Below are 25,989 nucleotides of genomic sequence, written 5' to 3' on the forward strand. Positions count from 1 at the left end.
CATCTGAATGAAAGCAAACGTGCTGCATTCATAAATGGTATGGCAGAAGTTTTCAGATTTTATTTGCAGATAAAAAGAAATGCGAATGGAAAGGGTGCTTTGTATTGATAGTAATATAAGCAGTTAAAGTTTAAAAAAAAAACAACTAAAAGATGTACATTCATAAAATCAGGAGAATTTTTGCAAATCATGCTTTGTTATAGCAGAAATACTAAATAAAAGTTAATGTTTTCTGAGGGGTAGATACCTACATATTTTATCATCTATACTAAATGTTCTTTAGATACCTGAATTCTTTGGATTGCAATAAAAGGAATGCCAAGTACATGATAAAACATAAATAGTGACGTTCAGAACTTTTTGGTTTAGATGTGTAAAATATGATTCTGAAGCCACTTCTGATACTTACAGTAATTTGCAATAACAGTAATAATAGCAAGTTACCAGAAAATGATTGGAGGTGCAGCTGAGAATGACATTTATGGTGCCTAAAAGTTTTTAACTAGTGTAGTTATAAGCAGGACTTTGCATAATTTTGAACCCATTAAAAAAGCACCTTATTTGCCAGATTCATTTACTGAGCATGAGAATGACATTACAGGCGAGGATTAGAAAGCAGAGGAAACTTGGAATCTCTAAAACAGTTACACTGATGATGAGTTTTTGTGTTGTACAGTAGTAGCAGTAAGTTTTTTGTCAGAATGAATCAACTGCAACTAATTTTGTAAAAATGAACCATATGAAAATTATCCATAGAAAAAGAAAGAAAGAATATTAAAAACTATGTAAAACCTGTTAGGATTTTCTGGGGTATATTCTCAAATGGTATAAATTGGCATGCATAAAGTTAAGTCACCACTGCTTACTGAAGATTTGTCCTTTCTATTAACTGTATAATACAATACATATGCTGAAATAGTCCCTTACTTAATACTTGTATTCATTTTACAGTAGAGTAGTTATGGAATAAGGTCTCACTCATCATGAGAAAGAATACAATTCTAACAATCACATATTATTGTTAGAAGGAAGTACATCAAACTGACTTGAATTAGCATAGTTTTAGAAGATTACTTTGGTTTTGAGAGTACTGTATTAATATCACTTGTTAATTTACAAAACTATTGCTTGTTTAATAGTACTACTAATCTAAAATTTAGAGTTGCAGTTTGAAGATAAAATTATTTTTACACTCAAGTTTATGTATTTTTGATTTGCAATTTTTGGGTGATAATGTCGCAGTTAAAGCAACCAGGTAAAATGTATCTCTTTCTAATATATGAAGAACAGTGAGGAAAGCATAGCTGGAAATACTAACAAAACAGGAAAGATTTTTCAGCAAATGAGTAAGTGTAACCCTAGGGAAACACTTGCAAGAGGAGAATAAAGTTGAGTGAATATTGCTACACTGAGATGGGAAAACATACTTCATCTATGAAGTCCTGCGCGAAATAATAATGAAAAATTACGTCTTTCTGTTCATAAACACAGCTTAGGTACATGTGGTCTTGAGAGGTGCAGCACCACTACAAATTCCATGAAATGTTCTTTGATTGCATTACAAACAAGTCCTGGCTAAGACATAAATAGAATATAACTATCTGTTGCTATATAAGGAAGATAAGGTGAGGGAAGCATAATTTATAAAACAACTACCCTGCTTGCAGATCCTGCAATTCACATGGCTCGCAGATGCAGAAATAATTTCACAAATGAAAATGGAAGATGCAAAATCCATGAAGATTGTGTTGAAGGTTTGTTTCATTTGACTTTCTCTAGGATTAGGAGGATCTCTATGATTATGATATATATACACACATAATATATGTATATTATACATACATATATTGCTATGTATATGAAAAGAAATGTGTGAAAAGCTGTAAAAGAGGAATTTGAGTTACATGCAAGAAATGTTTCAAAATAGGCTACAGGAGGATATTTTTGTATAGTACTTAAAACAACTGGAAGAAGTAATGAGAATTAATTCAGTCCTGGATCTGATAGTGATTGGGGGGAAAAAAAAAGATACTAGATCTAAAATGAAGACCTTATGAATGTACAATACTTCTGGTTTAATAAAGAGACCAGAAAAAGGGTAAACATATTGTGAAAATCACTGACAGAAATGTAAAGAGTTTGAAGAGTAATAGCAGAAAGCTGGTTCAGCAATAACATTGCAATAGAATAAGAGCAAGATTCCGCTGCAAATAAATGTTTAGTGAAGTATAAAGTAGGAGAAAAGAAAACGGAACTGGAATTGGGAACTTTAAGCTTGCCATCATGCAAAGATAAAATGGAAAGAAAGCTCGGACCATGTGATACTATCTGAGAAAGCCTAATTAGCCACTTGGTATAGTTTTGCTACTATAATCTGAAAATATATGAAACTTTTAAAGAAACACTAGAAAGCAGATTTTTTTCAAATTTCTTCAACTTTTAATTTTTCTCTTTGTTTCCAATAGAATAATACTGAATAAAAGGAAATCCAAGACCACTGTCTACAAATCAGATCATTTATTTGAAAAGATAGTTGAAGAAACAACAAACAGAAATGGTAATTGAAAATACAGAAAAGTATCTGAAAATACGAAGGGGTCCAGATTCTGTACCCCTGTTCTGCCCACTGGAGGTAGCACAAGGTAGCCAAGATCCGTTCCTACTTGCAGGCTGAAAATTCTCCTGCCGTGAGGAAGTCACAGTCAGCCTAACGCTGGTCTGTCCCTCTCCCATGCCAACAGCTGTCATCCTTCGCACAGGTTTGGTAATGGGAGCATGAGAAGATACACCTACTCTACCAATTTTCAGCTGCATTTAAGTTCTTGGATGACATCTGTACTAGAAAACAAAATGGGCCACAGCCCAGTCAAGAGTTGGTACCACATTACAGTGCACATTCACATGGCTAACCCATCTGCTCTCCTGAAGCAGGGTGGCCTTGTTCATACTGCCTGCTGGGAACAGTCCCTAACCCATGCTATTCCCCAAATCTTGCTGTGTCTTACTTGAGTGCTCGCTGGCCTGACCCAAAAGCATACCGAGGAGCATGCTAACAGTTAAATGGCATGGATTATCACATGGTAGAGCTCAAGCATGTGCCTGGGCCCTGTTTAGCTCAGTAAAACAGATACAACCTTATGAACTACATCCAGTTGGCAATAATTACAACTGTACTAGCCTGCTCTAAATTAAAATCGCAATGGCATGAAAACCAATAATCTATAGGTATCTTTCAGACTACTGTTTCTTGAACAGAAATGTCAATGAATGTATAAATTTGGATGTAATGTCTGACTCAATAAAAAGGAAAGCAAGCGTAGAAAAATCTGAAAAATCAGTAAATTAAGAAAGTCAGAGGAGGACAATAAAAGGCAAAACAGTACTTATCTGATGTGGAAGTATCTTTAAATGGAAACTGGAAAGCCAGTTAGATGAGTGAATATTCTTTTCAAAATAAGCATGGTTACAATAGAAAAGTATATGACCATTTGGGTAAATAGATCTAGTTCATTATTAAAATGCAGTTTGGGTCCCACCTATGTGGACCTCCTTGTAGGATGAAAGCCTGAAATATAATGCATTTGCTTACAGTGTTTTATTCTGAGACTTTTGAGAATGACCTGATGCTGAAGTGGGCACACTTCAGTATGAAATAGTGACCTCATCATGCACATAATGGGATAAGTGCTTTACTGAATATTTGTACAGATTTCAAAAAAAGATAAGCAATAGTATCTTGGGATTAACATAATCTCTGTATTACTTTGACGGTTTTCCAGTATGTGATGTAATTACTATTAGGTTCCAGGTCATATTTTGACTTAGTGAGGTCACCAGTTATTTTCGTAATGAAAATTTTACACGTTGTAGAAAACTATGTGCAGGATGCACAAAAAAGGGAAATAAAATTACGTTAATAGACTACTTTGTGACCTGGGATTAACTGCTTAAGTCTGAAGAGAGAAAATAAAAAGGGAAGGGAAAATGTGGCAAGTCAGACAATGTTGGAACATAATGCGTTAGTTGAATATTGTCTTTTAAGTTACTCAGAGGTAAAGAGAGGAAATAAACTGCTCAAATAAAAACTATATGCAGATTCTGAAGGGGGGGGTCAGCTCCCCTGGTGAGTACTGAGGATTTCTACTTCCTACTTTACTTTGCAAAATCAATGCTTGAAATACCTGTCTAAAGTGTGGTAAACTCGAGAAAGGCATCACAATGCCATTGGGTTTATGCGAAGAAAGCTGTCACTATTTTTGTTAGTATGTTACATGTAAAAATATAAAATTAAGGAGCTACGAGCTCTGTTATATATAGTGCTGTTATAACCACACCTATAATGCTCAAGGCATTTTGGTATGGTATCACAGGTAGTTTAAAAGAAAACAGATAAATGCAAAACAAGGTAACCACTCTCATGAAAATGTGCTAAATTTACTAAATGTATGTAACCCACAAACAAAGTGATTTGGGGTGATTAAAATTTTTATATATGTAATACTGACTAATTTTAAATTTGGTCAGTAGGTAAAGGACATAAATGAAATAAATAAATTGGGCAAAATTTTAGGATGCTATAGATCAAAGGAAAATGGCCAGAAGTTGAGAAGGAAGGTTGGGAGTAGGCGTTTGAAAACAATTCTTAATAGGAAATTATTCTTAATGGAACACTGGGAAGCAAATAGACCATCATAACAACTAATCAGCAATAAACTTACCTATATATTAAGTAGCATAATTTATTTGGAGAAGCAGTCCTGCAGAAATGCAGGCAGCTTTTCTGGAGGAACTAACTGGCTATTCTGGCTTTACTGTATTGCCACCAACCGTATGTGCAACACAGTGGGGAACTACGGTGGGAAAAATCGCTTCTGTAGTACGAATGTACAATTCTGTACCTTTGGCTTGCTTTGGCTTCAGTAGAGTTATGTTCTTGCAAATAATAAAAATATGTTCTTGCAAATAATAGAAACTACATTAAAAAAAAGCAAGAGAACATCAATGAAAAATATAAGAAAGTAGAACTATATACGCATAGATGGAGAAAAACATAAAGCATATCTGTCACATAAATTACATACCTAGATGAAAAAAAAGTGTTCTTTCTTGTAATGACCTTGTAATTTTGAAATGCAAATGCATTATATAAAATTCTAATACTGTGATCCCCTCGAGCATAGTTTTAGAAAATGACATGAACCAACCAAACAAAATATTTTAAGTTGTCCACTTCTCTCTGAATACATTGCATATTCTAAACCTAATGTCTGAACTGCCGGAACTGGTAGTTCCTGTTTTGAGGAAAAAAAGTCATTTTAAGACTTCTATGAAAAGAGACTGAAAGATGCTATGGCAGACAGTACAGGTACGACTGTCTGCTAGAGAAGTATTCATAAACTGCTTCTCTTTTCATTGCAAATACATTCTGTGCCCATCACTCCTGCTTAAATAATCACTTGTTGGGGGTTTGCCTCTCTGTGTTTCACAAGGAACTAGGGGGACATAGTTTTTAGGAGCTGCTGGAAGCTACGCTGGAGTATGGCAAGGAGGAGATGCCATCAGAATTTTGGCTGAAGCATAGAGGAATTGTAAAAAAGCTTTTCCGGAGATGGGGAATGAGTGGCCCTGAGCAGGAGTGTGAGGCTGCTGGGAGCCCTTAAGCCTGTTTACTCATTTAGAATATTGAGAGCACACCTAGGGATCATGGGATTTGGATGTTTTGCAGTTGGATAGATTAACTAGATTACAAAGAACAACTACTAAATTTCAGGAATTCATTATGAAAGTACCCTATGAATAAACTGTATGAATATTAAAAAGCAAAACCAAACTGTAAAAACCACTTCTTAGAAGAACTTTCATATGTGACTGTGGTATAGTTGCATAGTGAAGTAGAGCAAAGAAGCAGAAAATCTGGGCTAGATGTCATAAACTGCTGCCCGGGTTTTCACTTTTTTTTTTCCCCCCTTCTTTCCAAGGAAATAATTTGGAGATTCCTGGGATAAACTATCTCTGGTTCAAAAAAGTAAAGAGACTAGATTCTCTAGAGGCCGGCATCTGGAAATCAATGTGAAGACAGCCAGCCACTGCAGCATTTAGAGCACTTCTTTGATCTGTTATTATCTTACATCCTTTGTTTTACTTTTCTTGGTCCCGAATATTTCTGCTTCATTCAGACAAAACTCATTGAAAACAATGCAGAACGTGACATACTTTTACCACAAACTAGTAATTGTGTAATCATCAAAAAGAGACTCCATAGAATACTTCAACTAGCAACATCCTTCTGCCTCCATTTCAGCAGACGTTATCTATTTTGAGACAATAGAGAGATATACAGGCTTTGAGTCAAATCTTCCTTCTATTATGTATGCTTGATTCTCAAAGAAAACTAGATTTATGCCTGCCTGTCCATCCATCTGTCTGCTTATTTATTAAGAATATTATAATTCTTGTTTTAGCTGTTAAACGTAAAAATAAAAGTTACAGTATTACTAAGTAGAAGGCATACAAAATCCCTGTTTTATCCAGTTCTTTGAAGAAAAGGAAAAAAAATAAGAACAAGTGAATTATTCATAGAAAATTAAGTGTCATTACTGATTTCCAAAAAAGCTACTGAAGAGATGGACAGATGCATTTTGTTTCAAGGGTCTGTGGGGCCTTCTGCTCTGGAGTACCACAAAATTCCAACTAACGTTGATACTACCTAGTTTTACAGATGAAGCAAAATCGAAGAACGCTCATGCAAAATGGCCAGAATAAAAGTCAGTGAATAAAATTGTTGTATCTCTGTGTTAAAATAAAATCTGGAAAAGGAAAATTATTTCAATGTCCAGGTAAAGATGAATCCATAGGAAAGCACATGAGTGAAAAGGTTTTTGGAAATCAAGATTTATAAGGCACATTTCAAAAGAGTTGTATTTATTTAGTCTAGAGAAGAGAAGACTGGGGAAAATAATCTGACATCTAAAGATTATTGTGAAGAAGATGGTCATCAATTGCCTTTTGTACCCAGTTGTGGAAGGACAAGAAAAAATTATCTTAATTTACAGCGAAGAAGAACAGGCTACATATTTGGAAAATCCTTCTAAGTACAAGGACATTTAAAGACTGGAACCAGGCTATCTGGTGATGCTGGAGCATCTTCCTCACTGGCAGTTTAGAACAGATTAGACAAAAAGTTTCTGTCACCACAATGCTCTTACATCTATCTTCTTTCATAATTGTTGGCTCCACTCAATAAACAATCTGGAATATTAAGAAGTAATTTGAAAAATAAATTCGGAATGTGGAGATGAAATTGGATAGTCTGAACACGTGATAAATCATCAAAAATGCAGGTATCATTTTTTTATCAATAGATGTATTCTTATATTTTGTATGCCTTTCTGTATTTTAATTTTCACTTATTTTAATTTTAAAGTTCATATAATTTCTATTTACAGATCGTCAATAAGGATAAAACATTTTACCTGTTCATGCAAGCAGTACTATTACTCTTCTTACACTACTTGATCCTCCGGGCAGGAAGCTGGTTTCAGCATTGTCAATACCCTTTTTCCTTGGCTTCTAATTCTATCTAGCACATGCTCTTCAGGTATGTATAGCTTTGTAGATATTACGGGGAAATACTCTGCATTCAAAACACGTGTAGTTCCTTTTAAGTCACATATAGATAACTAGAATTTATTATTTGACAGAATATCTGAAAAAGACTGATTCCTAAACAAAACCAGAACTTTGATGATTAATTTTACTTTCTGTGGTTAACAGCCTATTTTTACTGTGATAAGTAAAGCCTGTTAGTAATAAAAATGAAACCTAGTATCTATGCTGTGATAACGGAACCCTAAAGTGAAATTAGTTAGTGATATTAGAAAGTATCACTTGTATTTCTGCTCCAAACCTCAAGATATTTTATTTTCCTGTACTCAAAAACAACATTAAAGAATATGTATGGTTCATGTTACCAACATTCATGGCCTTGATTATAATGTGAATCATTTGTGTATATGCTTTTGTTAGAGCATAAAATATGTAACATAAGAGAGCAAGGAGATTGAAGAAATGAAGGTCATTTGCCTATTCAGAATACTGACAGAATTCAGTCTATTCAGAATACTGGCTAGTATGTCTGTTCTTTCTAAGAAATTCAATTTGAAGGATGATGAGAAAACCATTTATTGCTGTGATAATCTGTTAGCTGCTTAAGGACTTACGTGTTCATATCAAACAATAATTAAAGTCTTCAAATTAAAGTGTTTATCTTCCAGTGGTTTTTCTTGTATTGGGTCTGCAACAGGAAAGGCTTGAAGATTTGCTAATGGACATTTTATTGTACCTTCTTCCCTCAAGTTGTGTTTAAATTATTAGAAGCAGCTGTATTAAAAATGTGAGTAGAGTACAGAGAATCAAGTGGCTTTCACTCAGTTAACCTCCCAGAGAGGAAGATCTAAGTAAGAGAAGAAGCACCCCTTCACTTTTGTAGCTCACTCTGTCTTATCTTGATATAGAACCAAGGGGTTCCAGTATAACTTTTCTGTTTAATACTGCACTTGAATCATCTAGATTTACCTGGCTTTGGCTTATGTTTTTTTTTAAAGTAGGAAACATCTATTTATGCTATTTGAGAATTAACTTAGAAAGAGACCACCAAAGTCTTAAAACCTTTGTAATACAAGCCAATCGGGAGAAAGATTGTTGTCGGCTTGAATAGAATTATTCAAGAATATGAACCACATACCACTGCACCTTTATATTAATACAGTTTATATAGAAGAAAAACAGTATAGGTCAGAGAAGCTTTTGGAGGAACATGTCTAGCAAATAACTTTAGAATGTCTAATTCACACTTTTTTACAAGGATAGGAAAACATAATACCTGCATAGAAGTGAAATACTGCTTTAAAAAGGCCTCTGGAAGTTGAGTGACTTGAGTTCTCATGAAAGTCAAAGAAGTAGCCAGTAGAAGTAGTCAAAGAAGATCCAAGATGTTTCGTGAAGAGGGAATAATGGTTCTAAATTGTGAGAGCCTTAACGAATTGAACAAATTGAGAAAAATGAAAAAAATACTAAGGTTCCTTTTACTTACAATTGAAATCTAAGGTTGTCTTGTTAGAACTTGCTTTTCAACATGTATATTAATTTAATAATTTTTGTAATTGAACATTCACATTTATATTTATAGTTTGAAGTTATAAAATGCAAACTATATTTTCAGCTTTCCCATTTAATATTTTATTGAACAGTTTAAAAATATTTTTTGCTGACTAAAGAAAATATTTACTTAACTGAAGGGGATTTATTATGATGAGAAATTTAGTTTTCCTGCATATCTTCAGAGGCCCAATGCAACTACTACAGAAATCAACCCCCAGCAAGGTTCCTGTGTCTATTTTGGATAGTATGATACTCAGAAAAATATAGAGCTAATAATATGGAAGGATCTAACCCCCATTTTCAAAGGTGCCAATGAATTTATCATTTAATAATTTTGAAAGTACTACTTACAGATTAAATAAGGACATTCAGAAACAGTAAGAATAATTAAAGGGTGGTTAGGAAGAAAAATAATATATGCAGTTTGATTAAGTGAGGTAAACAACCATATACAAGGAAACTGGAATGATATATTTATTTAAGTTGGCAGGAGAATGTATAATTGGAGGTAGAACTGGGAAAACATGGTGTGCAGTTATTCTGAGTTATTCTATTTTAGCAGATTTAATAATGTTTTAAAATGGTGATATTCCCCTTATTTAACATAACTGCAATTGGACTGGACAAAGTAGTAGAAACTGTACTTCAGAAGGACGGTGCTATGGTTGGATATAGGTTGGAAAGTGTAAGTGTTAGCATTTAAGAGTGTGGAAGTTTTTTGGCCAATTTTGAGAAATAAATAAGAAAATGTCAGAATTAAGAAAATATTTTCTCTGGAGTACTAGAAAGTGTATTTGTATGTAGTTTTGGGCTCTCCAGACTAATATCGTGATGTACAGTAACAGTATAAAGAGATGGTTGCTTTCTTAATGCAGTATGTGTGTGTGTTAATTTGTATAGCCCAGTTTTCCATCTAAGTTGGCCAAAGCACAGAGAGTTATTTTAATTGCCCAATTTTTATAAAGAGCATGAATAACTCATCTGGGATGCTTTTGGCTGCTTCTTTGAGTGGTTGTGTAGATGGATTTCATTGCTGGTGTGTATGTGTCCCAGGAGTGCAAGGACAAATTATTTGGACAAGCAGAGCCCATTAGATGGTATCAGCAGACTACTACTTGAAGCACCCTCATGTCCACTATCCTCAGGGCATTAAATAGCGACGTGAGTACAAACATTCACGATGTCATTATTTCCATCATACCACAAAAATGGAAATAATGCAGTATATGTACTGTGTGATTCATTCAACTTTTTTATATATATGTAATAGTATAATTAATTTCATGCAGTAAATTAAGTCTCCTTATGACCATTAGCAAAATACAGTTTGAGTTAACATACTAGATATATATATCTCTTTATATATGGATAAAGAAGTCATAAGTTACTGGGGTTTAAGATTTTTCCCTAGTGTGATTCTTCAGAGAGCAATGCGTTCCATAGTAACATTTCTTTTTTCCAAGAGGAAACATACAGCAGGGGAGGGAGAAGTCTTGCCTTGAACAGAAATCAATTTATTTCTAAATTCCACAAGTAAAGCTATAGTTATGATTTAAGACAGTGTCTCTTATTCAGTGTCCTAAAAGCTGTGATTCTGAGCTTCTGGAACATATCCATTACCAGGGTCCACTCGTATTGGCAGGGAAGTCTGATGGAGGCAAGAGGAGCGTGATTCCCAGCACAAGTTGCTGCCTATGCACGTTGCAAGGGATAAAAGACTCGTCAGCAATATGGCGTGTCTTTGATTCATGTATTTTAAAGTCCAGGGCCTGAAAAGACCTATTTTATTACTTGCATGCTCCCTGCAGGGACCTTGATAGTGACTGGCTTTGTGTTGAGTGCCTTATGTATTTATAGCCCCGATAGTAGTGATTGTCTTTGTATTTTCAGTACCGTGTTGTACATAGTGCTGAGTGACTTGCTGGTCTCGTGGCTTTTCTCTCTCTTATTCTCTAACAAGCTGTCCGGCTTATTAGAAACAATAAACACCAGAAATAGATTCCCTTCTACGACTGATTGAAGAAGCAAATGTACCATTACAAATCAGTGACAGAGCCTTCTGTATCTACAACTTTACAGAAAGGGTGAGGGGGCTAGCAGTTCAGTGTCAACTATCAGTGCCTCAGCACTTTCATTTGCTATTTCAAATTCAGACTGGAGTAGTATCCATAATCTCCTAACCAATCACTAATCCTCAGGGATTTTGAACTGCCAGCCTGCAAGATGTCTATTTTTACATAGGGGTCCATGCAGCAGAGAAAAGACATCAGATTCCTCATAGGAACACTGGACTACATTACAGAGTGCTACCCTTCAGTCTTTCTCATGAACCAAGCAGGAATTTTCTGTTGGTTTTGTGTTCCCCCTGCCTCCTCCCAGAAAAAGTAGCCGTCATCACAGCCTGTCTCAGAAGATAAAGGACTGAAGTGTAATACCACAACAGATGATTGATTCAGTTCGCACTCGTCTAAAACTATATGATCAATAGTTCTCAGACTTACAAAAACAGCAACGTTGATTTGAAACACTTGGTTATGGTTTTGCTGTTATACATCGTATTATCAAGAGCTTTTTACTTCCCAGAGGAGAGATCCTAGACAGAAACAGGTCAATTAAGTCAGCTTCTAGGTCATCTTTTAAGATCAGTGAAAACATCTCAGCATTTATAGTCTCTCACAAAACATTCTGTACTTTATCTACATTGTGCACAAAGTTGACTGAAACCACAGCCTTGCAACTACCTGGTACATGCTGCATCAGATGTCTACGGTACACAAAGAAGTCCTCTCCTCATTAAACTTTGAACAAACAATACTCAGTACAGTGTCGTCTTCATACCTTAATGTACCAAGGGTCTGGGTGACAGACAGGTCTATTCAGAGGTAGGGATTTGCTCCCATTCAAAATTGCTGCGATGCTCAGGGGATGCTTTGTCTCCATATATCTCAGTGTCAGGACCCTCTGCCTTGAACAAAAAGTACATTTGTTTTTGTTTTTCAGGGACTTACCAAACAAGTGCCGATAGTCAATGTGATAATTAATTATATGTTTTGTCAACAAGCCAGTGAGGGGCAAGACCATCTTCAGGAACTTTTATGTGACATATGGCTCTGAATTAAGCCAGTCAGAACCAGGCAACATTGGGGTTAGAGTTGGTAACATGACCTGTCTTCCAGAATTACCTTTTTCAAATGGGGACTCCTAAGCGTGCGCTTGTTCATAACAGACACGAATAGGTGTCCTGTTCTAACTAGAGGGATGCTGGGAGCTCCTGAAAAGATGTTTTGTTTACCTGTTTAATAACATGGTTTTTGTATGCCTTTTTTTTTTACCTTTCTTTGTGTCTTGTGAAACTTTCAGTACAGCCTCTTTACCTGCTTAGCCAAACATACTCTTCTGAAATAACAATCAGATCCTGCAGCCAAACCCAGTATGATTCTAGCTGATAGACTGGGCATTGCTTAGGTGAAATCTGCTGACAGAAACTATTTTGCAACGGTACAGATCATTTTGTGTCAAATGGAGTCACTTTAACTGGAGTTACTCACAAACTTAAATGAAAAGACTTTCTGTTTGAGTATCCTAGCATCATCAGTCTCCCTTAACCTCTTCTACTTCAATGGTATGGGACTGTTTAATAGCTTTGACACTAACTGGAGTTTACGTAATTTCTCTAAAAGTGCATTTTTCTGCAATAGCTGCTTATCTTCTTCTGTACAGGGATACAATATACCTTACCTTGTAGTAAGATTTCTGAAAGGCCTTTGTTTATATTTTTACCTAAGAATGGAGACCTGTCTTACCTATCTGTATAATTTTTTACTAATAGAAACTGGGCTTTCCTGTCTGCTTGAGAAATACTCCTGTGCCTTGTAAAACACATAGCAGGGAAAATGGGAGTTTACTGCATGTGTTATGAATCTCCTACTGAAATAATAGGAAACTGTCACAAGCTTCTGCTGTTTTAATTATGATGTTAACTGTGTCCACTTAAGGTCTACTGCCAAACTCTAGAAACAATGCCCTCCTCCTTTAGAGCAAGCTTGAACTACTTTATCTTCAGTTTTCTACTTCAGTTTTTAGATAAAGTTTACATTGATTCCTTGAGCTTTAGTTCTTAGCAAGTAATTTTCTTAGAATGGGGCTGATTTCTGTGGATTGGCAAATTTTCTTCTCTTCATTTCCACTCCCTACTATTCTTTTAGATTCTGCTTGCAGAAAGACCAGCAGGGTTTTAAGAGCACAATATGCATGACTGCATCTTTTCCTCTAATGCATCTTCCCTAACAGTGGGAAAGAATGGCGCTCTCAGAATGTGCTCATCTAAGCTTCCAGTTCCCCAGGATCTTGGAAGGACTTCTGTGCAATAGCAGCTTCAGCATCTGCCACAGATAGCAGGCAAACTGGTGGTTGATTGGCAGAGCTAAGAATAAATAGATTTCCAGCACAGGGGCAATAGACTCTTCTTCAGAGACTTTAATTACAGCACCCCTCTAACACTTCTTCAAAACAGCAATAAATGTTTTAAAATCACACATGAAAAAGATGGACAGGGATCAACTTTTCACCTCTATCAATAAAAAAATGAGGGTGCATTGGATGAAGCTGGCAGTAGGCAGGTTCAAAGCAAATAATACAATAAATTATATTGTTTCATATGTTCATGGGTAATATACTCATGACATTCTTTGCCTAAAGACAGTATGGATGAAGGAAGTTTACATGGATCTAAGGAGAGACTGCAAAAGACCTTGGAAGAGAGATCTAGTAAAGGTCACTGACTAGGCAAACCACATCAGGCTCAGGAAACCCCCCGAGCTAAAACAAAATTGGATACTGGAACCCATGGGCATTATCAAATGTGCTTGTCCTGGTCCTGCTGTTCTCTGAGAGAGTACTTGGGTAAGAATTGGCATATGTCTGCTGTTGGAGATAGGTAAATGGGCCAAGTCTATGCCTGGCCTGAACCAGTCTGACCTCTCTTGTATTCTTAAAATAAGGTTTATTTATGAATCTTGGCCTACTCGCAGTCTTTGCAAAAATGAAACAAATACTTTCAGGACCTTCCCCTCTTTAAATTCAACCAACTAGAGCAAACATTAGTCAGTCATTCTCGTTCCTTTTACTGCACTGCCAACTTTCCTAACTACATAGTCTATGGCATTTCAAAGATTTTATGACATATGTTAACAAAATGCCTCTACCTCACCTCTTTTTCCTCACTTAATCATGCCCTTACCTAAACCAAACTTTATTCATCTTTATCTCTTTAGAAACTTGTTGCTACCATTGTAATTTTGAGTAGTGACTTTTCTTGTTCTTATGCTGGCCTTCGGATTCTCTCTACTACAGAGAGGAAATCTTTGAGCCCGCCAAAGAAAAGAGCAAGAAAATTAATAGAAAATCCATGGGACAGTGTTGTTTCCATCACAGTAATTTGGGAGGAGGAATTTAATTCTGATCCTTGTTAAGTGAATAAATCAAATCCACCGATCTGTAATGCCAAATCTGTAAGTCATGTTCCAAAATTCAGCAAGCCAGGATCACAACCTTTGGACATTCTCAGAAATAACTTTCCTTCTCTTCCTTTCAACTTGGAGAGTTGTCCTGATAGTAGGTTTATCCTCCTAAGTCACTTAGCAAGGACAAGGAAATTCAATGGGAAGTCTCTATATTTAGCAGAGATTAAGATGGTCGATGCTTATGTACAGTTCCCTGGTTAGCTTAAAATCCTTCCAATTTTCAGCAGATAGGCATAGGTAAACGCAGCTAGAGCTCGAGGAGGAGGGGAATAGGAAGGGATGGAGGAACAGGCGAGGATCTAGAGCCCTTCATATCATCCTTTCACCCTCTGCCTCCTGCTGCTGGTAAATCTGCACCTGAACAGCCAGTGCTTTAAAAAAAAAAAAAAAGCCTCTCCTGTTTGGCTTTTTACTTTTAACACCTCAGGTGTTGAGCAAATGAAGGCAAACCTCTGTGCCAGGGCTCTGTCTCTTTAACTTTGTATGTACACCAGCAGGCACAGTAGGAAACCCATTCTGTTTTGAACATACTATAGTATAAATGGCTGATAAATCAGAAAGGAAGGAATCCCCATTTTCTATTACTTGTGTGGCCTCCTGGAATGATTAATGTATGTTTAATGAGTTCTATATGTACGCTTTGTTTAAATTAAAGGTTTCTTTTTTAACAAGACCACTTAAAATTAAGTATGGAAGTAGGGCAGCCGGTATTAAGGTTAAATTTACTATAGTATTTTAAAATAACACAATAAAAATACTATGCAACACATTTTTTGATGCCAAAGTTTTAGAGAAAGTCAAACCACTGAAGGGGTGGAAGTCACTGGCAGAGCAGTTGAACTATAATCTACAGAATGCTGAACCTGCTTCTGATAGCTTTTTTTTTCCTCCTTTAGTGTACTCATCTACTTTACATTAATGACTAGTATGTTCAAAATTGAAAAATCCACTGGGAGATGAAAAAGCAGGCAATTTCATTTTTTCTCATCAGGTCCATGAATGAAAATCCTTACAAGAGGATGAGATGTACTAGTTCTAAAGTCTTGAAGGTCATGCTGACCAGCAACAATCACTTAAGTTCACCAACTAGCAGTGATTAGTCCTAGTTGAATAAATCAGTTTTCAGTGCAGTATGTTCTGATAATTTTTTTCTTGCATGTTATGTGAATCTGTGGTTATTTAATTTAACTGATAAAAAATGAAGTGCTCTTTTGCTACATTTTAATTGAATTCCATTTTCCATCTACACAGAGTTTACAAATTATAATTGGAAGACTGTATCATGTGGTAAGGAAAAGCCATTAAATTTTCTATCATAAAATGTAAAAATTAAGAATCAGACGTTAGTTGTATGGATGATAAAATAAAAATTGTACAGGCATGAAATAACAATCTGGATAGCAAAAAACCATATTTTGTAAAGAGGGTATATTTAGTTGAATAAGGCCTTTAAAATGAAAAAAAAAAAGGGCAAACGTAAAACAGGACCAAAATATACTGGGTAAGACAAGGTCTTTCTCATTTCTGTTTAAAAGGTAGCTAGAATTGATGATTTAACTCCGAGACACAAACCAATCCACCCAGTCTGCTGATAACATGCACTTGTAGTTCTGGGTCCTAAACAAACACAATATGGGCCTTGCACGTGCTTTAGAAAGCCCTGGTTAATAATCAGTTGTCCAGGAGTCCCCTCTGACCTGTGCGGGCCCTCCTTCATCTTGGAACAAAACCCCAGCAGCTGTTGCTTATATGAGCCATCATGGTGCAGTAACTGCACCCCTTGCCGCTGCCTCTGCCTCCCTCGGCTTTCTCACTGTGTGTAGCAAGAGAAACCTGCGTCTGCAACTTACGTTCAGAGCAAATTAAAGAAAGCTGGGCAGCTGAGTTACTGAGACCTGCCTCAGAATAAGGTAGAAGATGACCTAGGGTTAGATGACCCTGACTATCAAGTGTGTTGCCTTGACAAATAGTAATTGCTTGACAATTGCTCTAGGCTTGGAAAACATATGTTATCATGTTCATGCTGTATCCACTGATAGAGATTGTTTTCATTACACATACTGGATATTTCTAACTCCACTGAACCTACTGATGTGTGAAAACATAGATAAGTTCAAATTAGAGGTCTCAAACTTGAAAGTCTGAAACTTGAAAGTCTCTCCTTTGTTGGAGTTATTCCTTTTGGCTGGCGGATGTCTGTCTTTAACTCAAGAATCGGTCTATGTCCAGCATCTACAGTGGTCTTTGAAACGCTTTTTTTTTTTTGAATGATGTCTTTGTTAGAGCTGGAGAAGTTTCAATGAAAATCTCGGGTTTTGTGCTGGGTGAATGCTATTGTATTAATTATCTCCTTGTATAGGTTTCAGCATTAAGGCTGTTGGACACATTAAAGAGCAGTCCACTCTCACAGCTCAGTATTTAAGGCATATGCAGAAGTTCAGCATTGATTACATATTTTATACACTGTAAGAACTTAAATTTTTTGGTCTGTACTGTAACAGAACTTCCTTTCGAACTACTGTCTAAAGTTACTGTTTCCTCCCCTTTCGGCAAAAGTTTTAACAATAATATAAACATGAGCCTCTTTCAGTTGAAAAATATTTTATTTTCTTTGAAATAAAGTATTCCTTCTTCTGAAAAGCTGCGGAGTCTCTCCCTGAAATAATCTTATCTTTTTATGTTTTTCCTTATCCCTTAACATATGTCTGCTTGAGTATCGAGAAACTTTTCAGTGCAAGAAAGGCTGTAGAGAGACATAAAAGATTATAGGAAATTTTTTTTGGGGGTATAGATTGCTAAAATAAAAAGAAAGGAAGGGGAGGCAGCATGCGATGTATAGCATTCATATGGGCTCAAGTGGTTAGAGACGTGTATGCTTGCTGTATTAAAGAAAAGGCGGCAGGAGTCTGTCAGGGGTCAGTACATGGTCACTCATGACCTCGGGGGCATAGAGAGGTAGAATCCTTGTGACATGATTTGCAAGAGAATGTGCGGGCTTTGATTCATTCATTTACACAGCATCAGAAAGTAAATAGGATACTGCTTTCTTATTTGATGAAGACTTTAGTCATCCAACTCGGCATCTTCCATTAAACTTCTTTTCTTATCTTTCCCTCCATTTTCATGTGCCTCTTGTGTATTTCCAGCAGGCTCCCCCTCTAGAATGATGAATCTTATGCATGAGAAAAGGACAGTTTTGCTGCTACTTGTAGATTTGTTGTCATATGACACAACCTGTCATTATTTTAATTCTTGCTTTCAAATGAAATGTCTGTCAGTCTGTATGTTAAAATTGTGTATTATTAACAACTACAATAGTAATACCTAGATCTAATATACAGCTTTTTATCTATAGATCTCAACCTTTTTTTAAGCCTGGAATGAGATTTTGTTCCTTTTAAAACTCGCAGAGCTGAGGTAGAAGTGGCTGAGGCAAGATTAAACAGCATTTATACCTTCCCACTGTTGGGCCGCTTGACAGATGATGCCTTAATGGTACAGCTCTTCTAGCCTCTGAGTGCCACTGACTCATGGTCCAGCATCTATGCAGTGCTTTGTGCAGACTCTCCCACTGCACCCAAAACTTACCCTGTTCCAACAGGAGGAGGCTTATGGCTTCCTTCCACAATTCCTACAGAAGGATCCTTCCCTGGGTGAGATATGAGGCTTTCAGTGCCCTTTCCCGGTCAGGTCTTCATATCTAATGTGAAGAGTGTGGAAGACTGGTGAGGATTTCAATCACCGTAATTTTCGGTTCTCTTATGTGGAGATATGATACAGCATGATAACTCCTTTAAGGGAGATCTTCCTAGCTGGATTAGCCTTTTGACATTCAGTAGGCACTGCTAACTAGGCACCTTGCTTCTGGAACTATGACTTTTATATTTTGAAAAGCCAAATACACAGGTAAACAAAATGTTGCTAAAGACTTATTTCAGATCTTAGGTTATTTTAGACTTTTTATAACCTTAGTATAGGTAGCCTTGGGACATCCTGTAAGCATTATTTTGTCACTTAGGTTCAGTGAGAGTTTTAATTGTCCCTATCTTAGAATCGAAAAGCCATTGGTGACATTCTGAGTCGGGGACAGGATTATGGCCCTCGTTTGAGCTCCCATTCCAAACCTTGGCCAAAACACCATCCATCTTCCACCTTGATACAGACTTAACATCAGCTGTATGATTTAGCTTGAAATATGTGTAGGAACTAGCAATCTGCGCTCCGATGGTGGGATGAAAGAGCAATTATATTCTTTAATGTGTTAATCAATCCAGTTTATTTAAGCATGTTCAGGAAATTATGCTAACTCGCTTAATTTCTTTTTTCATTTATTTACAGGTCTACTTTACCTGTAGTGCTGAGCTATTGCGATAGTTTGTTTTTTATGACTTGTGTCAAGCATGAAGCTTTCAAAACCATGTGTCAAAGGTAAGTTAGTTCAATAATATTCTTATTTGTATACGTCCCTAAAAATATCGTACGTTTACAAGGGAAGTTTTCATCACTTAATTGAAGGCTCAGCTCTTCTGATAAGTCACAGTCCTGAGTACAGGATGTTGTGAAGCAGTATGCGCTCCTGCAGGGAGCTCTGAGAGAGATTTTCTCCCAGTGCTCTCCAATACACGGAGGAAGTGTGCGTACTGCACCAGCTTTTAAAATAGTGCAACCTGATCCTTTCTTTACAGCTCAAAGGGTGGGGGTGGGGAGCGAAGGTGAAAGAATAGTAGCCCAGATCCTCCTTCCCATTTTGGGTCTGGTTTTCTCTGTTGAGTGAAGAGAGCATTAATTGTGCATGACCATTATGAGAAAGGACCCTTTGCTTTCACCCTTTGCAGTTCTTGTGACATAGGCCAGGTTTAATCTAGTCCGTGTTAGGAGAAACTAAGTACACTTGCAGGGTTATAATGAGCTTCCCCCTCATTTTCATTTTCCCTCACTGGTATGTAAATCGGTGCTTGTAAGGGATAAAAATCTGTAGGAGTTACGAAACTGAAGTGATTGCACTAATGTGGAGCTCCTTCTAGGTAGTCTGCAGTGTTTATCGCACTGCTTAGTGTTGTAAAACTAAAATGAAATAAATTCCAAATAAAAAGACTATCTAATATTTCTCTAACCAACTAATAATAGTATAATTGACGAACTAAAGTAAATTACTAAACAAATCTTTACAAACAAGGATAGACAATGTGCAAGTCAGGAAATCGGTTTGTTAGAGTTTCACTTGTGGGTAGGGATTTAAAAGTTATCCAGATGTAGTAGTTCATAGATTTAACTTGGAAAGACTACCAAAATTAATATTTAGTCAGTAGTTGTGACAGCCAATCAGTACACTGTCATACAGTGGAATCTTTGTGAAATTTATTATTTTATAAGAAAGGATGTTCATGCACATACCACATTCAGCCAGAAACAAGGATACTAAGAGTCCTGAAAAAGTACAGTAGTTTCAATATTCTGTTTTGCCAGCTAGTGTTGCCTAGTTTTCGGCGTATTTATTTTTTACGTCTCCGTGCAGCCTAAAGGGCGTATGTCTCATTTAATGAACTACTACTGATTTCCTAATTTCCATTCATCTTCTACAGAAGATTTATTTGTAGCTGTAATCCATGCTGAGAGCACTGTTTTAGTCTGTGCTAGGTGTATCTTGTATACATGTACACATTATGTACACATTTTAAAGTAATGCTCTGATTAGCTAATATAATCTATACATATATAGTATTCAGAATGTTACTGTATGTGTAGAAAACATTCATGAAAACTACTACAGTACTTTAAAATATTCTGAAAAATATATTACTTTCTATGAAGCATTAATGCCGAACTTGAAAACTGTTCTATTAGACATCCATCAATATAGCTAGAGGGTAAGACCCAGAATCCAGAAGTAGGTTCAAGAGAAGGAACTGGAGAAAACAATACTTCTCATTTCCAGATACTAGAAATTAAACCTGCATAAAGATTTCTCCAAGAATGCTATCAGTCTTCAGTTAGAAGGGTCACGCCATCACTGGCTAGCTGCTGGAAGGAAGAGAGAGTTTTCTTCTCTTTCCCACTTTCCATAAAACACCAGTTACTATAAAAGGATAGCTGGAGCTGTGCTGCTTTCTTCCTGCGCCTCAGGCTCCGTTTTTTAAAACTTTTTTTCTCCCCCTGTATCTTATCCATTGTGAATAACTACTGCACGTTCCTGCTGTTAATAGTTTTGTCATATGGCTGCAACACTATAAAATGGACATTTCGGGTAACTTCAGAGCTGGGTACAGGCTTCTAAAAAGCAGTAACTGGACTTGCAGTCTTGTTAGTTATGCATGGCTGCTGCTTGTTAAAGTGCTACTGTGCAAAAGCTGAAACACTGGAACTGCCTGCTTGCAGAACCAGGAAGACTATGCTGTCTGTATCAGTCAGGTTTCCAAATGTAAGTTAGTAACACCCTTTACAACTGAAAAGATAGAAATGTGTTTAAGGTTTTAAACGAAAGCTGTAGAAATTCATAGCATAGGCCTTTATGGTCACCGGAGAAAACTGCTTGTTATCATCAGGAATTATGAGGCTGCATTTTTTAAAAGAACTGGGGGGGGGAAGTATGAAATTATATTTAAAAAATAAAAAGTATCAGACAACAAATGGTACAGTCAAAATGGTCACAGATACAACACTACAGCAGAAGTTGACTGATAATCTTTTTCAAGAGTGAAAAAGGAAAGGAATGGTCATTCAGATAATCATACGCTAAATTACTCATTTATGTAATTCAGGTAATCAAAAGAAAAGTAGGCCTAGCTTAATTAAAAATAAACAAGCCTTATTTTTATAAAACAAAAAAAAAAATTATATTGAGCTTGCAGACCTAAAAAGCCTTTGTATTGTAATGTAAAGTTAAGGAAAAACTACATACTGTATATATTAAAATACAGGTTTCAACCTCCCAGTGAGTTAATACAGTTTCACTTTTCGTTGTACTCTAGTAACCCAACTCTAGTCTCCAATGCTTTTTGATAATTAAACCCCAAGGGGCTATTAATGTGAGGAGATATATATGTGTGTGTGTGAATATATATATATGAACCTCCTTCCTTAATGGATTAATTTAAGATATAGGTAATACAGAGAAAGTATGCTCCTATTTTATTTGCTGAACGCTAATACCTTTACATGTGGGATATTGAATTGACATTTGTTTATCATCTCTGGGAGTGTGACATATCTGCAGAACGGCTGATACCAATCCCAAGGCCACAATTTGAGAGCAAAGCGGGTTTGAGGTACACAGAAACTTAGCTCATGGTGACGGGAGTTGGCTCCGGTTTCTGTGCCTCGGTCCATAAGCCACGTCCCTGCCCAAGCTGCTTTTCCAATCCACCTAATGCATCTACCCACCTTTTGTTTTCAGAAAACTGACAGTGTTGGGGTTTGCTTTATACTGTTGCCACTTTGATTTCTTTCTGTGATGAGCTCCAGAGTCGCAGAAGCAGCCTGGCAGCAGCCCTCGAGCTCCAAGCGCAGTAGAACTAGGGAGCCCTCCAGGAGCCAGTTACAGCTCTCAGTCACTGGCCAACCCATTGCTTGTAGACGTCAGCATGCTTAAGTTGACATTGATCCCTCAAGGGACTAGCTACCAGCTAAACAAAACTGGAGCACAGGGCTAGCCAAGCAGAGATTCTCTGTGACCCCGTGTCAGGACCTGTGATCCTGTTGTAAAAGCCAGCTATGTTACCTCCTTGCCCTCTGGGACTCCCAGGGAATCCCCAAGTAAATGAGGGGGGGAGTTACTTACATCTCCTTCGTGTCTCCATCCCAACCTTTTGTTTGTGTTTTTTTTTGTAAAAACAAGAGATGATGGAATACTTTAAAAAGGCATATTTGTTCCCTTATGAAGGCTTCCTACAACAAAGCAAGAATAATTTGCCCCATTAATTACAGATAATGGAAAATGTGTAAGTATGTACGTGGTTAAAGAAGTGAGCGTACTGTCATTGACAGTCTCACAACTGTTGTATACAGCCTGGAAAGGCAGATGCATTTCAATTTTACTGGTGGGTCAGAATATTTAGAAGCCAGGAGACCTGTAAAGTCTATTAAATATACTGCTCGTCTGCTTGTGCAGAGGAAATAGAGCAAAGATACACCACAGCAGAGAAAGCTAGCAGGACAAAGGAGATACTATTGACTCATTCCAGACTGCCGACTTAGCAGCTCAACTTTGTTTCCTTTTAACTTTTGTAACAGTAGGAGCTCAAAGCTGCTCAGTCTATTTTCTGCACAAACAGAAACACACAGACTTCAAAAAGTAATGCACTTTGAAGAAACCCAAACCATTAACACATTAAAAACTGTGTGTACTACTAAACAGGGCTTCACGGTTACTTGAATTTTGCAGTGAGTAAATGCTGATGTTTTAGTAATAGTTTTACACTGCTGCATTCTGGCAAACAATTCTCGACAAGTATCAGTTTGTAAAACACTTTTTGTTGTTTTTAGTGTGATACGGATTTATTGACTTTGCAGTGGGTAAGTACTACTTCAATATTTTCACAGACTGAGTAAAAACCCCCCACTTCCCCCCCCCCGCCCCAGTAGCATATTGCAACAAGTTTCTAACCCTATAACATTACACTCGTAACACGGGGGAAAGCGTACGATGTGTGAAATTTAGATTTTGCCCTCGGTGCTTAAATCTATTTCCCGTTTAAAAAAAAAAAAAAAAAAATCAGCTTTTTATTGTCCACTCTGGACAATGAAGTGTCCAAGGCCACCGCTATGACAGCTTCTACGCTCACGTCTTCCCTGTGCCAAACCCTACCAGGAGCATGTTCCCCGGCAGGAGACCGGCCCCTCGCGTCCCAGCTTGCTCCCAAGGGGCTGCGCAAGACTTGAGACAGCGGTTTAACTTCACAGATGTCCCCCGCTTACGAATGCACCTCGCCTCTCTCACGAGAAACCGCTCCTCGAGCGTGCGGTGTGCGCTTAAAACGTCATAAAACGTCATAAACGCAAATTAATCGGCATCGTGTAAACCACCCCGATGCTAGAGCGTGTAAGTTTGATTTAACTTTCGAAGTATTCAGTCTTGGGCTCGGCTCCCCCCCCCCCCCCCCCCCCGCTCACGGCCCCGGTCCCCGCGCGGCGTGGAGGTGGGGGGGGGGGGGGGGGGAAAGGCGGGCGGGGCGCCCGTGTTCTGCCTTGGCGTCGGGGGCCGCGCCCCCCCCCCCGTTGGCGCGGCGGGCTGTCACTCAGGCGACGTCACAATACGCCTGTGTGAGCGCTGTAAACACTCGGGCGGGCGTGTGTGTGTGTGTGTGTGTGTGAGAGTGACGCGGGGGCGCGCCTCCCCCCCCCCCACCCCCCCGGCTCGGGCTTGCGCCCGAGCCGGGGGGGTGGGGGGGGGGAGGCGCGGCCCCGCTTGTTTCCCTGCGCGCATGGTAGCGGCACGAAAGGTAGCATCACTGGAGCAGGGGATGATGTAATTCTCCCTCCGGCCAGTAACTGCCTGCGCTTGCACCGATCCGACTGGCAAAGGGGCGGGGGGGTGAGGTGTGGGGGGGGTTGTTTTACGCGTGATCGTAGCAGCATCTCCTGACCGCGCACCCCCCCACCCCCCCCCTTAAAACCCCGCTCCGCTCATGCCCCCCCCGGGGGCGCGGAGGAAGGAAGGGGTTGGGGAGCGGAGGGGGGGGGGGGAGCCCCGCGTCGTGTGTGCAGGGTAAACACGCCGGTGAGCGCCGCGCCGAGCGGTAAACAAGTCTAAGGTGCCCTCCGCCGCACGGCAACTTGCTGCGGGCGGGGTGTCCCGTCCGTGTGTGTCCCCCCCCCCCCCCCCCCCCGCGCACACACAGAGGCGCGCACACACACACGCGGACAGACACACACTTCCCCCTAACAAAAGCCCGTTTAATATCAGCGTCAGCTTTTGTTCGGCGGGCAGCGGCAACCGGCCCCTCTCCCGATCACCTTATTTCACCGGTTCCCCCCCCCCCCCCCAAATCCGCGGGTCCCCCACGCCCCGTCCCCCGTGCGCGCATCCCCGCTCGCTCCGTGGCGCTGCTCCCCCCACCGCACTAAGCGCCTCCAATCCCGCCCCCCCCCGTCGTCCGTCCCCCGTCCCCGGAGCGCCTGGTCCCTCCTGCCCGCTCTCTGGGGCAGCAGGCAGGTAGGCGAGCAGGCAGCCCCCCCCCCCCCCCCCCGAAAAGGCAGTAGCTAAATGGCACTTACTGTCAGAAGAGGAGGGGGGGGGGAAAGCCCTTCCCTCGGTGCAAAAGCAAAATAGCCACTCGCAGGACGTTGCCAGCATAGGAGACAGCGAGGAAAAAAAAATATAAATAATCTTCCAGTAGCGTGTGTGTGTGTGGGAGGAGGGAGGATTCGCCTTTTAACCGGAGAAAAATAAAATCAAAAAATAACCGTGTCGCCCCCCCCCCCCCCCGGTTGCCTTTTTTGTGCAGTTTCAGCAAAGCTGCGAGGAAGTTGGTCCTTTTGTTCCACTATTTATAGATTGCGTCAACATTGCGAAAAGGAGAAGGCGGAGCGGTGGCACTTACTCCTCGCCGGGGGGGGGGGGGGGGAAGATATCGGGGTGGAGGGGCGGGCGGGGGGACACACATGCACACAAGCCCGGCGCACACAAGCGACCTCAGCGCTCTCCCCACCCGCCGCCGCCGCCGCAACCGCCCCGAGGACGGGGGGAACCGGGCGGTGCGGCGGCGGGGAGAACCGCGCTGCTTCCCCGCCCGGCTGCCGCCGCACAGCACCGCCCCGCGGGCGGCGAGGCGAGGAGCGCCGAACCGAGCGGCGGGGCCCGGGGCCCCGCCGCTCGGTTCGGCGCTCCTCGCCTCGCCGGTACCCTCCACCACCGTTCCCCCGGTGCGCCTCCATCCCCCGGTAGAACCTGTTGCGACCCCCTCGGTTGAAAGCTCCGAGGGCAGGTGCACGCACCGTCCGGCCCCGTTTTCTTTCCGAGGTGGCCGAAGGGTTAATTTGGGGAGCCGAGAGGAAAAATATTTAAAGACCCGGGGCTCGTGAAAGTTAGAAGTCTCTTCTCCTCCGCCACCCGAGAAGGGGGGGGGACCGGCGCTTTTCTGGCCGAAGGCCAATGTTTCTAAACTGAATGTAAACAAAGAAAACTGCAAACACCAGAGGAGGGCCTTCCACCGCCGCCAAGGCTGGGGAACGTGTTCCCAAACGGGTGCCGAGCTTTGCCCACCCCTCGTTTCCCTCCCCGTCCTGAGCGCCCACGGTCACCCCGGCCACCGCCCTCGGGTGCCGCGGAACGGGGGGAGCTTTCCGCCGGCGGGGACGGCGCAGGGTAGCA

The 25,989-nt window shown here is 39.6% G+C and overlaps 1 long non-coding RNA gene across 3 annotated transcripts in view; it reads right to left on the bottom strand.

Annotated features, from left to right (window-relative positions):
- The window catches only part of LOC143173924 (uncharacterized), a 64,655-nt gene extending 39,565 nt beyond the window's left edge, over nucleotides 1–25,090 (bottom strand). For all 3 annotated transcript variants that reach the window (XR_012997845.1, XR_012997846.1, XR_012997847.1), the window contains exon 1: nucleotides 24,894–25,090. This is a non-coding gene — a long non-coding RNA (uncharacterized LOC143173924). The remainder of the gene's footprint in view (nucleotides 1–24,893) is intronic.
- Between the last annotated feature and the right edge of the window lie 899 nt (nucleotides 25,091–25,989).

Source organism: Aptenodytes patagonicus, chromosome 1 (assembly GCF_965638725.1).
Source record: "Aptenodytes patagonicus chromosome 1, bAptPat1.pri.cur, whole genome shotgun sequence".
In the NCBI taxonomy this organism is placed as follows: Eukaryota; Metazoa; Chordata; class Aves; order Sphenisciformes; family Spheniscidae; genus Aptenodytes; species Aptenodytes patagonicus.